The sequence below is a fragment of the Pygoscelis adeliae genome, unplaced genomic scaffold (assembly GCF_000699105.1).
Source record: "Pygoscelis adeliae isolate BGI_AS28 unplaced genomic scaffold, ASM69910v1 Scaffold22, whole genome shotgun sequence".
Lineage (NCBI taxonomy): Eukaryota > Metazoa > Chordata > Aves > Sphenisciformes > Spheniscidae > Pygoscelis > Pygoscelis adeliae.
Genome location: NW_008824350.1, coordinates 2633805 through 2646499, shown reverse-complemented (window position 1 = coordinate 2646499; position 12695 = coordinate 2633805). Strand labels below are relative to the sequence as shown.

Below are 12695 nucleotides of genomic sequence, written 5' to 3'. Positions count from 1 at the left end.
GATTTTAACTACATCAAAAAGCACAATTGCATGGTCATCGTCATGAATGATGTCATCATCAGAAACAGTAATTTCCAGAATATTCTGGGAAAAGAAATGAAAAATGTCCAACTTGTTAGCATGTACTCAAAAAGTATGACATTCTGCAGCTCTTCCAGGTTCAGTGCCTGCTTTACAGAGAGGAAATAGAAAAGTATTGATGACAAAGTGTCACAAGGAAGAGTAAGAAAATGAGTGTAATCTCCTTTATAAGAAACAGCTTCCAGTCTCATCAATTAAGGCCGAACTGAGATTTCTCTTGGGTCACCTTTTATGCTTTTAAGTAGCTCTCACCAAAAATGCAATCTTTTAGGAAGGAATATGGGTAGCCAGAAGTCCTATATCGCCCCTTATCAACAGGCGCAATAGAGGTCACTTCATATCAATAACCAACTTTCTATGTCCTTGGGCTTCCCACTTTCAGCCACCTGTTCATAGGTATTTGAGTGTAGTGTAATTATCAGCAGCAAACTGAGTAAAGATCTTAAACATACTAGAATTTAGCAGCTGCCTGGCATTGATATGCCATTATCTCATGTCCTCTCTGGGAAAGATGCGTTTTTCTGTTGTAGTGTTGCTTTATATTTTCATTTCATAGTTTCTCTGTGTTGTCACTGTCATTGGTCCCATCAGCCTTCTCCAAGGAGGTCAGGGTCACATTACTAATATATAAATAATAACTATCAGTTAGGAGAGAAGTGGATTCCAGCAAAAGCCAAAATTGTTTTGCTCCAGCTTGATAGGGGTATTTTAAGTAAACTCAGAAAGGTATTAGACGACATGACATCTTGTTTTGGGCTAAACCGAAAGAAGCTGCATAGAGATGAGATGAAGAAGAGAGGTTTTGGTTTGTGTACCTTGACTTGTCTCTGTATCCGGAAGTAGAAAGTTTCATTCCACATGGGATTTCTGCAGTTTTTGATGGTTTTGGTGTGGAATTTTTCATCTGAAGCAGTTGGCAACCAGAGGCTTACGTAGCAATCAGATTGGCTTACTATAGAAACATAGACACAAAATATCTGCCAGTGGAAGCACAACACAAGAAGTGGAGGCATTGAAATGCTCTGTAGCTTGAAAATGGATGAGAGATGGCCAGTTCTTTCTGATATTCATCGGCCAAACCAGGAAGATAGAAATCACACAGCTGGATAAAATGAATTTGTTGTTCATCACAACACTATTTTTAATAAGCAGTGTATTCAAATAACTGTGCACAATCCTACACATTTAAAAACAATACAGTCCTAGCCAGTGGATAGAACAATATGAATAGCCAGGAGTCTTATATTGCTCCTTATCAACATTGTTTCAGCTCTCTGCAAATTTGGTAGGAGAAGAAACTGCAACCAATGCAGCAGAGAGTGAGCCTCAGACCCTGAGAGAGATTGGGCGTAAATTGTCTCTGTGGCACTTTAGCTTTGTGAGAAATCTTAAAAGAATTAAGTTTGAGTCTGATTCAGATAATAAATGTCTGGCATACCTGGTTATTAACCCTTCATGATGGAAAATTAATTATTCCAGAGCATTGTCTCCTTAGGTGGGGTAGGAAGGGAGAGGCCTACCAGCAGTACAATTGCTTCTTCAGGAGGTCAATAGGTAGCTGGAGCCTTTTCATGGTGTTTGCTGATGCCTGAAAGACCTGGAAGCTATTTTCTACTCCGCATCTCTTCCCAGGTAAAATGAAGTGGCAGAAAGGATTTGGATCTTGTGGATGAAGGGACTGAGCCTGCACTTACTATAAGGGATCATCTCCCATAGATCATGAACCAAGCGAATGCCAAAGAGATTCTCAGACTTTGGACAGGAACTTTTCCAGAGGCAACTGGAAGGGCTGATCCATCCTGTTGTGTAAACACAGGCTTTGGTGAGAAAAGAGGAGAAGGGGAGAAGTCTGGTCCCGTGGCAGTCAATAGAGATAACTGCTTCATGAGCAGAGAGATGAACACTTACTATCTGCAAGCATGGCATAGGTCTTGAGTCAGTTCCTCAAGGTTAAAAGAGAGTTTGTCCTGGTGTCTTTGCTCAGGATATCAGATATATTGCTTTGGGATATTTTGCCTAAATATAAGGTGTTGCCTGAAATCCAGAGGCCCTGTGACTGGGACATCCCCAGAGGACGACGCCTGTTGGGCAGGGAGATTCCTAGGTAACTCTTCACACTGCTTCTGAAGGAATTCCTTGACACTGCCAGGAGTTTTCCCTCATGAAGGATGTAGGTTACCTTTCTGTCTTTGAAATTGTTTCCACGGGTAACATTTCCGTGTCTCATATTTTTACATAATTGAAGTGACAGGACATTGACTTTGGCAATTACCAGTGTAAGATTCAATTTACAAGGTGCAGGAGGGCTGTGATTACCAATCTGTCTGAAAACTGAAACATCTCCCCTCATTGTGCTGACGGCCTGCCGAGCTGTGATGTACCCATCCTGATAAGCAGTACCGCTGGCTCTGATCTACGGAGTTTCTCAAGATCACATAGGAAGCCTGTGCAAAAGCCAAGAACCAAATGTGGCTTCAGGACGTCTAGACCATCCCTCCTCTCACTAATGCACTTATCACTGCCGATCTCGAGTGTTCCAAAAACATGAGTCCAGCATCCCCAAAATTGCCAAAGTGGCTGAGATGGGATGTACTTCAGAAATGTTAAACTGATCTGAGACATAATTTCTCTCCTTTGTGGTTTCTGGCCATTGTAGGGTGTAGGAAGGACACATTTCTATAGTTTTACTGAAGTTGCAAAGGCCAATTCTTTTATTTTCCTTTCTTCTTCTTAATGAAAACGAAGATGCTGTATCCTTTTTTAAATTCCAGCTTTCAACCACACAGTGTATAAAACAAGACTCGCGATAGAACTGAGAAAGCTGGCAGTGCTAAAACACTGAGCCAAGCATGAATCATAGAATCATAGAATAGTTTGGGTTGGAAGGGACCTCTAAAGGTCATCTAGTCCAACCCCCCTGCCATGGGCAGGGACATCTTCAACTAGATCAGGATGCTCAGAGCCCCGTCCAACCTGACCTTGAATGTTTCCAGGGATGGGGCATCCACCACCTCTCTGTGCAACCTGTGCCAGTGTTTCACCACCCTCAGCATAAAAAACTTCTTCCTTATATCTAGTCTATATCTACCCCCCTTTAGTTTAAAGCCATTAAATGAATGAACAGCCATAGCATTTATGAATGTCTTTTGTTACTGTTTTATCTGGAATGTACTGTTTTGCTGGAGTGTTTTCTTTGACAAAACATTTTCATGAGGCTACTTTCTAAAATTATTTTTCCATATGCTTGCTGCTGTCATAAATATTTACTTAAAATAAGCTATTGACAGTTCTTTGTCAAACTGATGAAGTACAGGCCAGATAAATGGACAGTGAGGTGGATTAAAAACTGGCTGAACTGCCAGGCTTAAAGGATTGTGATCAGCAACACAAAGTCCAGCTGGAGGCCAGTCACTAGTCATGTACCCCAGGGGCTGATACTGGGGCCAATGCTGTTTAACATCTTTATTAACTGTGGGTGATGGGACAGAGTGCACCTTCAGCAAGTTTGCAGGTGGTACAAAACTGGGAGGAGTGGTTGACACACCAGATGACTGTGCTGCCATTCAGAGGGACCTGGACAGGCTGGAGAACAGAGCCAACATGAGCTTCATGAAGTTCAACAAAGGAAATGCAAAAAGTCCTGCACGTGAGGAGGAATAACCCCATGCACCAGGACAGGCTGGGGGCTGACTGGCTGGAAAACAGCTCTGCAGAGAAAGACCTGTGCATTTTGGTGAACACCAGGTTGAACATGAGCCAGCGATGTGCCCTTGTGGCAAACAAGGCCAACAGCCTCCTGGGCTGCATTAGGAGGAGTGTTGCCAGCAGGTGGAGGGTGATCTTCCTCTCTACTCAGCACTGGCAAGGCCACATTTCTGGGTTCCCCAGCACAAGAGAGGTAAGGACATACTGGAGTGAGTCTAGCAAAAGTCCACAAAGAAGATAGGGGGATTGGAGCATCTGCCGTACAGGGAGAGGCTGGGACTCTTCAGCCTGGAGGAGAGAAGGCTCAGGGGGATCTTATCAATATATGTAAATACCTGATTTTGGGAGGGGGAGAGGGAAATAAAGAAGTCAGGGTCAGACTGTTCTCAGGGGTGCCCAGCGAAATGTAGGAGGCAATGGACACAAACAAAAATACAGGAAATCCCATTTAACCATAAGAAAAAACTTCTTTTACCATGAGGGTGGTCAAACGCAGGCACAGGTTGACCAGAGAGGTTGTGAAGTCTCTATCCTTGGAGATGTTCAAGATCCGACTGGACATGGCTCTGAGCAACCTGCTGTAGCTGACCCTGCTTTGAGCAGGGGTCTGGACTAGGCTATCTCCAGAGGTACCTTCACACCTCAGCCACTCTATGTGATTCTGCAGTATCAAGGCTAGTTGGTCACAGACAAATTACATATAATTGTTAGTAACTACTGAGTGCAAATTTGACCTTCAAGATGAGGTGAGGTGAAACCACTAGGACAAAGCACGTCCTCTTCCCGTGGAGAAAGGGAGCTATGCCATACGAGTTTTTGCCACAATTCATCTACAGTCCCTACTGATGGGGAGAGGTTATTGTTTCCCATAATATTCCTGTGATTTTCTATATTTTCCTTGAATTGTACAGACAGTATCAGCTATTCCCTGTGCTGCAACTCTAACTGAACTTATGTATTTCTGTAGAAGTGGCAGTTCGCTTGAAGCCAGGCTAAGCTGTGAGGCAAACAGTGGGACAAATCAAAAATAACAGGATAGTTGGATGTCTGCTGAATACTATGAAGACTATGATGCCCTCATTACATTGGAGCACTTGAAATGAATAACCAGCTTTTTTTGCTCCCTCTTATCCCTGAAAAAAATTGTACAAAAGAGCTACTGAAAATCTTCCAGTTTATTCATTGCCACCTGGGAACTAATATAAAAAAATATATTTGCATTTTCTTCATGCTCTAATTTTAATGCAATTAAAATTAATGCAATTTAATGATGCTGGGCATCATTAGCAATTTCATGCCATGCCAGGCCCTTACATCAGTGCACATGTTGCAACTTCATTCCCTGATGACATAATGTCACCCCATGTGGATGCTGAGACATCTGAACTCGCGGTCTCTTTGGAAGTCAGCACTAAGTGACCCTGATATCCTTTCCCAATTTTTAACTTCTGATTCAATTGCATTTGTGTGTTGGTGCGACTATTTCTCATCTCTGTCTTCACGCTAAAGATGGGCTAAAAATTCAGGACTGAACCGAGAAGTTCAGAACTGCAGCCAGCTGTTTGCTGCTCTGTGAGAGTACAGTCCTGTGACATGTTCCTGAAATGACCCATCATGTGCTAAAATCATTCATCTCCATCACAAGTAAGAAGAAAATTACAGCACGGAAAACCAAAGCATATAAGGAAAACTAGTCTCATAAGAACAATGAATGTAAACTATAAAATCCCATCTGTCCTGTTACTGCATTTCATAGTGCCAAAAAGAAGAAATAATTTTCTCCTAGTGAATTCCTCTCCACCTGCACAGACAGGTCCCCTTTTAATCCGAGTTTACTACAGTTCACCTAAAAAGAGGAGGAGAGCCGCTCCCATTTCTCAATCATCGGGCATGGTCTCTGGGGACATTTTCCCTCACCGGCATAGTATGATGCAAATGATATTAAGAAGTTACCTCCAACTGCTGTCTATCTGAGAGCTGATTTGAACTGAACTCTGTCCTCTAAAGTATCCAGATGCAACACTAATCTGTAAGCGTAATATTACTCTCTGTAGCTTGCTTGTGGAAACAACAAAGGCTCATAGATCTACCATGCTTAATCAGTGATGCCCTTTACCAGGAATGGACAGAGTCCCGTGTGAATGAGCCCTACACCCTTGCCCAGCCATTTAAGTTGAGTGGCAAAGCAGGATTTGGTCCCTGGAGCACAGACTCAGTGCGTGCAGTACCTGCTGCAGCCACAGAGCAAAGCTTTCACACTCTGGGTTGCCTCTACCTCCTGCGCCAACGGCACCGCTTGCATTCTTGGGGCAGGACCATGAGTATCACCTGCACTAGGTGTATTCTCCCTAATTTGCTTGCATGTATTTTCCATAGCAAAAATAACCTCTGATGTCTTTGGAGAACCACTCTGATTTGCAAAGGCTCCAGGTGTATCACCCCAGAACTGACTCATTTCTTCTGAACGGATAAAAGAAGAGCTTCCACAAAATAATTCAATAAGCTGGGAGAGGAGAAAGGCTCTGAGCTCCTCTTCTATAAATGTGCAAGGTCTCTTTTCATCCAAAGAAGAAAAACAAAAAGAAGATCCAAAAACAAAAGGAGGGGTAACAGGGGTGGCGTGATTGTTCTGACCTCCCAACTAAGACCAACAGGCTTCCTTCCACAGCTGAGACAGCGTCCACATGCACCTGATTTCTATAGTTAGAAAATATACCTGATAATCACAGTCACATTTCAACACTCCCCCCCCCGAAGATTTCACCTTGTCCTACCTCAGCTCTGACAGCTGCATCACAGGGATCCCCCTACCCACAGCCTGTTGAACTGGCAGGACAACACCCAGCAGAGAAGCTTCTGTCTCTGGGAAGAAATCACTTGTCAGCCTGAAACTTACTCCAAGTAATTTCTTACTGGGATGCACAGCTCAAATTCACCTCTGCAGTCCAGGCAGAGTGTTGCAAACACCCAGCACCAGTGAGGCTGAGTATGTCAAGCCAGACCTGACACCCCTCCTCCTCACCCCTGCTGCATTAATGAGCCTGAACATGCTCTCCAGCACCAAAGTTCAGCTCTTGGTATGTGGTTGTCCTGGTTTCAGCTGGGATAGAGTTAATTTTCTTCCTAGTAGCTGGTATAGTGCTGTGTTTTGGATTTAGCATGAGAATAATGTGGTAACACACTGATGTTTTAGTTGTTGCTAAGCAGTGTTTATACTAAGTCAAGGACTTTTCAGCTTCCCATACTCTGCCAGTGAGGAGGTTGAAAACTGGCTGAATGTCTGGGCCTGGAGGGTGGTGATCAGTGCACAAAGTCTAGTCTGTGGTATACTAGTGGTGTACCTCAGGGGTTAATACTGGCATCAACACTGCTGACTTCTTCATTAATGATACAAAACTAGGAGGAATAGTTAATATCCCATTGCTACCATTCAGAGGGACTTTGACAGGCTGGAGAAACGGACAGACAAGAATCTTATGAAGTTCAACAAAGGTAAGTGCAAAGTTCTGCTCATGGGCAGGGATAATCCCAGGCAAGAGTACACACTAGAAGCTGTCCTGGTTTCAGATGGGATAAAGTTAATTTTCTTCCTAGTAGCTGGTATAGTGCTGTGTTTTGGATTTAGCATGAGAATAATGTTGGTTGCATCACTTGTTTTTCCTGGGTTTTGTTTCTCTCTTTTTATTGTAGAATCATAGAATAGTTTGGGTTGGAAAGGACATCTAAAGGTCATCTAGTCCAACCACCCTGCCGTGGGCAGGGATATCTTCAACTAGATCAGGTTGCTTAGAGCCCCATCGAACCTGACCTTGGATTCCTTCTCATTAAAAATTATTATTATTATCATTATTATTCTATTATTTCAAGTATTAAACTGTTCTTATCTCAACCCACAAGTTTTCTTACTTTTGCTCTTCCAATTCTCTTCCCCTATCCCACTGCGGGGGAGGGTGAGCGAGTGGCTGTGCGGTGCTTAGTTGCGGACTGGGGTTAAACCACGATAGTGGTATCAGCTGGTACCCACACAGGCTGCCATGGTTTCAGAGAGCAGCCTGTCACAGAGACCCCTTTACTCAGGTCTTCATGGTTATGCGAGATCCAGTAGAGTCCGAGAGAGTTTCACTCTTTCACGTTGTACTAAATCATAGTGGAGAGGACCACATTGCTGCAGGTCTGTGACACCAGCATTGTCCAAGGACCTGGGAGAGGTCTGCTTCCACTCGTGGCGCCTCAGGGCAATTCCCCTCGTGCCAGATGAGGCAGATCCCCTCACTGATAGTCTGTTTGTCCACGGGAGTGGGGTAAGGGGGTCAGCTTTAGCTGTGGGTGTTAGGGGCTGCCATAAACCAGCAAGTAAACACTAATGATGGCGAAGGTGGGCCAGGCTGGGAGCTTGGTGCAGCTCTGTGAGGCCACCCAATAACTCATTTGTTTAAGGCAAGCGTCTGGAAGGTGTTGGAGATCCTGTGCCACTATGGTCCTCCTCTCCCATCGCCTGGCTCCTTTCTCATCCTTTTGGGAAACAGAGTTACCGGAAGGGGTGTTAGCAGTGAGGAAACACCGTTTCCCCCACCACCTCATCCTGGCCAGATACTCCTCCTACACATGGGGAATTCTCTAGGAGAAGTGACGCCATTAATAGAGTCAGGAAACATGAGCTTTTGTAAAAGCCTCTGGCACTAACCTCCAGCTGAGGAGGAGCAAATGAACACACCAATGACCAAAAAAGTTATTCTTCTACCCAAGGCTGTCTTCAGTCTCAGACTGCGGAGGGGAATACCACTGCAAAGCAGGTGCCAGACTGTGACAGTCCCATAAACTTCACTGGAATTGCTTCCTTTCTAGCATGCCCACCACCTCCCCAGCCTAACTGCATATGAGCATTGGAGCCTGGTGATGACACTCAGCATCTGCAGGGCAGCAGGATGAGTGTAAGTGATCTTATCTGGGCACCCACCTCTCTAGTGCCTACAGTGAGATCAGGGAGTGCCAGAAATGTGTGTTTGAATCTGACCCATGATTACAAATTGGCACAAAGGTCAGTTTAAGAATACAGTGAAAACTCATTAGCTCACTCCTGTCAAGAGCATTTGCATGATAAGATAAGACAGAAACCAGCTGTATGAAGTACAAAGCAAATGTCAGAGCTGTACGTTACCTAAGTATAGAGGAGCCCGCAAAAGTGGTGGAGTGACTGTAGGTACATGAAAAGGGCTAATTGATCCATTGAGGAGGAGCAGGGTGCTTTCTTTTTGTTTTAATTTTTTTCTTTGTGTGAAAACAGATGCGATCATTGCCAGGCTCCACCAGTGTGAGTTGTCTACAGGCAAAGGTGTAACATCAGATTTCAGGATAAGCTGGGACTCCATTCCAGGCTTGCGAAACACACATCCCACGGCTCTTGAGGTGCATGTTTAAAAAACACCCAGGATCAAGCTGGGTGCACACAATAGTGAGAAATATCAGTGGAAATATATAGAAAGTGGTGTTCTGTGAAGCCAGGATTTGGCAGTAAGTCAAGGAAAAACATAAAAACTCTAATGGCCAAAAGACCTGGCGTGACTGCGCTTGCAACGAACTGAGAGAAAATCAGGGAAATGGAGCATGTTTTAGCCAAGTGGAGGTGAACAGAAACTCGCGCAAGCAGATAACTGTGTATGCTGAGAAAGATGGGAAGACAGCATGTGGGAAGAAAAAACAAGTCATAGAAGCTGCTGCACTTGGTTGGAAAGGTGGCTTATTCCTGGATTTGATACTTGGAAGACAAAAATCTAGGGAAATCTGAAATATGTTATCACAAAAATTGTCAACCTTCCCCTGATGTCTCACAGTCAGATAGCACCTGTATCAGCTGCTTATAATTTGTTTTCCAGAGGAAAGGATCATATTGATGATCTTTCTAGCTGACACAAGGCTAGGTAAACATAATTTTCTAATTCTCATCAGCATGTGTAGCTATTTTAGTTTTGTGATACTTCAAATACTTTCAAATGTTAAAACCAAAACATTAAACTAAAAAGACATCAGTATCAGTGAAAAATCAAGCACTTAAAAATTACAAAATATCTTTTTTGTATTGTACTGAAGTATTTAAATCACATGGTATCACACTATTTTTCCTGGGAGACTCCAGCTTCTTTGAGAGCACAGGCAGGTTGCTGCTCAGTCAACAAAAAGCTATTTAATATTTGTTTATCTTCCTTGTTCAGTGGTGTGCTGGTTTACAGTGCTCCATTATGGCATGACATACTTAAGAAACAGGCCTAAAGTCACAGAGTACCTGGAGAATTACCTACAGAAAGGAAAGACATCTTTTTCTTCACCTGCTGGTCCCCAAATCTTGTTTACTGGTAATTAACAAAAGAATCTGAAGATACTTTTCACTGTTTCTAGGACTTATCTCGCATCTTAAATTAGGATCCCTCCACACATAATGAGAGATAAGCCCTTTCAGAATGAGCACATCATCTAAACAGACAAGAGAGAGAAAATGTGTGGGAGAAGATATTCTGTTATCCATGTTTTATAGATAGGACAACAGAGGCACAGAGTGTTTGGATGACCTGCCTAAACGTATACAAGTCTGTTGGCAGAGCTAAAAACTGAGTCCACAGATCTTGATCCCTACTCCAGAGACGTACATTTTGGTGATAATGGGAATTTTCTAAATGTCTGCATCTCATTATGCAAGATTTCTGAAATCCCACTGTCCTCAGGATGGAGGACGAGGTCATAACAGTAACACTATTTTCTGAGAATGCCACATCATTTTACTTTGTGCAATCCCTTTGCATAAGCTGGTGAATCATAGTTCTTATCTTGTCATTCAATTTCCATTCTAGATCAAAGGTGATACTAAAAGAAATTAAATCAGCACTTCAAAGGAATGAAGGTGAGGTCTGGCACATATGTGCAGTGTTTCATAGCTGTGAAAAAGAATAAAATTAATTTGACCTTCTTTGCTATCCTGTGATATTTCTTCTATTTTCTGCAACCCAGTATTACAGAACATTTGAACTGAACACTTCTCTCCATTTTGTTTTCTGAGAATGCCACATCATTTTACTTTGTGCAATCCCTTTGCATAAGCTGGTGAATCATAGTTCTTATCTTGTCATTCAATTTCCATTCTAGATCAAAGGTGATACTAAAAGAAATTAAATCAGCACTTCAAAGGAATGAAGGTGAGGTCTGGCACATATGTGCAGTGTTTCATAGCTGTGAAAAAGAATAAAAGTTAATTTGACCTTCTTTGCTATCCTGTGATATTTCTTCTATTTTCTGCAACCCAGTATTACAGAACATTTGAACTGAACACTTCTCTCCATTTGGTTGGAAAATCAACAATGGTGACATCCATGTTCTTGAAACACCAAGTGAGTGGAATACAAAGAGGTGGTGAGAAATATTCTTTGTAAAATATTGTTCCATCAGAAGATGAAGATAAAAACAAATGGTAGTCTTTGGGGTGAAAATGTTGCCGTCTTTGAATTATCCAGTGGAAGTCAAGTAGTGCTTGCTTGGAGAAAACAGGCAGGTATCCTGCCATGTCCTTAGCCTTCCTCAAAGTCTGTCTGATGACTTGCTGCCTCATGGACCTATAGACCTGCCTGTCCACTAGTGAGGAGTCTAGTCCAAAGTAGTCCTCTGAAGCAAAACCTGTTAGGGTTTCCAGGCCAAAGTAACCTAGAGCAGAGCTGCTAGTTCACTGGCAGCATGGGACACCTCATCTTATTTCTTTGGAAAAGTTGTGCCTCTCATAGGTATTGTCTGAGCTTCTAACTTCAGGGAGTGTATCAAGACAATCTGAGAGTCCTTAACATGCGATGTACAGCCATTTCCTCTGACAACTTTGGTAACTGCACCGAAACCACCACATTTTGGAGTACCATAGCTAAACAATTGACTCTTGATATGTGCAAACAGCAATTGTAAATGACTTTTCACTTTGATGGATCCTTTAGCTGTACTAAAAATATTAAAAAGTGGAAAGACAGAGGAGTGAGGTAACATGTTATGTGAAATGTTGGGCAGTGGAGAGGCTGTGGTGTTAGTGAACTTCAGCACAACCTCCCAAAAAGGAAAGAAAATGCACAGCAAAAAGAGGAAGAACAGTATGGTAAAGGGATATGCACAACTGTAGTTATTACTGACGTGCCAAGTTCATGAAGCACATGTAGGAATGGCAGGAGAAAATTTTCCAGAGAAAAACCTCTGTGGAAGTGGAGCACCAGGTAAGGGCTGGCCAAATACCACATATTTTCAGAACATTTTGCATGTAAGCTGTAACGTACCATGTACTACAGTCCACAAAAGATTTCTGTTATACATCTTTCAGTGGGGGGCAAGAGTCAGAAACATCCATAGCAATGTGGCTACTCAGGACATGTATGCTATACATCTCACTGAACTTCTGAGATGTGGTGGGGCTCTTTAGAGCAAAGAATTAGGAGTGGCTGATGTGTAAAGATTTCAGCCCTGTATTCTATGTATTTGTTATAGACATGGGATATAAACAGCTGGGTATTAAAACTGGTGTTAGGATATTTTCACACCTCTGAAATAGCCAGCTTGTCTGTGCTTTGCTGACTGATGAAAGTATTAAAGATTTAATCAATAGCCTACCTGGCGTTGACCTGTTGCTGAATTCTTAAAAAAAAACCCAAACAACAAAAACCCTCTGAAGCTGTAAATAGATGTTCTGTGGCAGAAATTGGCTCTGATTGTGATTTCTTAGCTGGTATGATTTCTGTGTTTTGCATTTGTGCAGTGGCTAGCACAAGCAGGGACTGATCCAGTAATTTTAGAACTGTATAATGTCAGTAAGAAAATCTGGTACTTACAAAAATCTGCCTGATGAGCATTTCTCAACTTTATGATTCTTACAGTGAGCAGGGAGTAAGGTGACA

General features: G+C 42.7%; 1 pseudogene; it reads right to left on the bottom strand.

Moving 5' to 3' along the window:
• Positions 1-12695, bottom strand: part of LOC103912810 — a 42055-nt pseudogene that overhangs the window by 21770 nt on the left and 7590 nt on the right.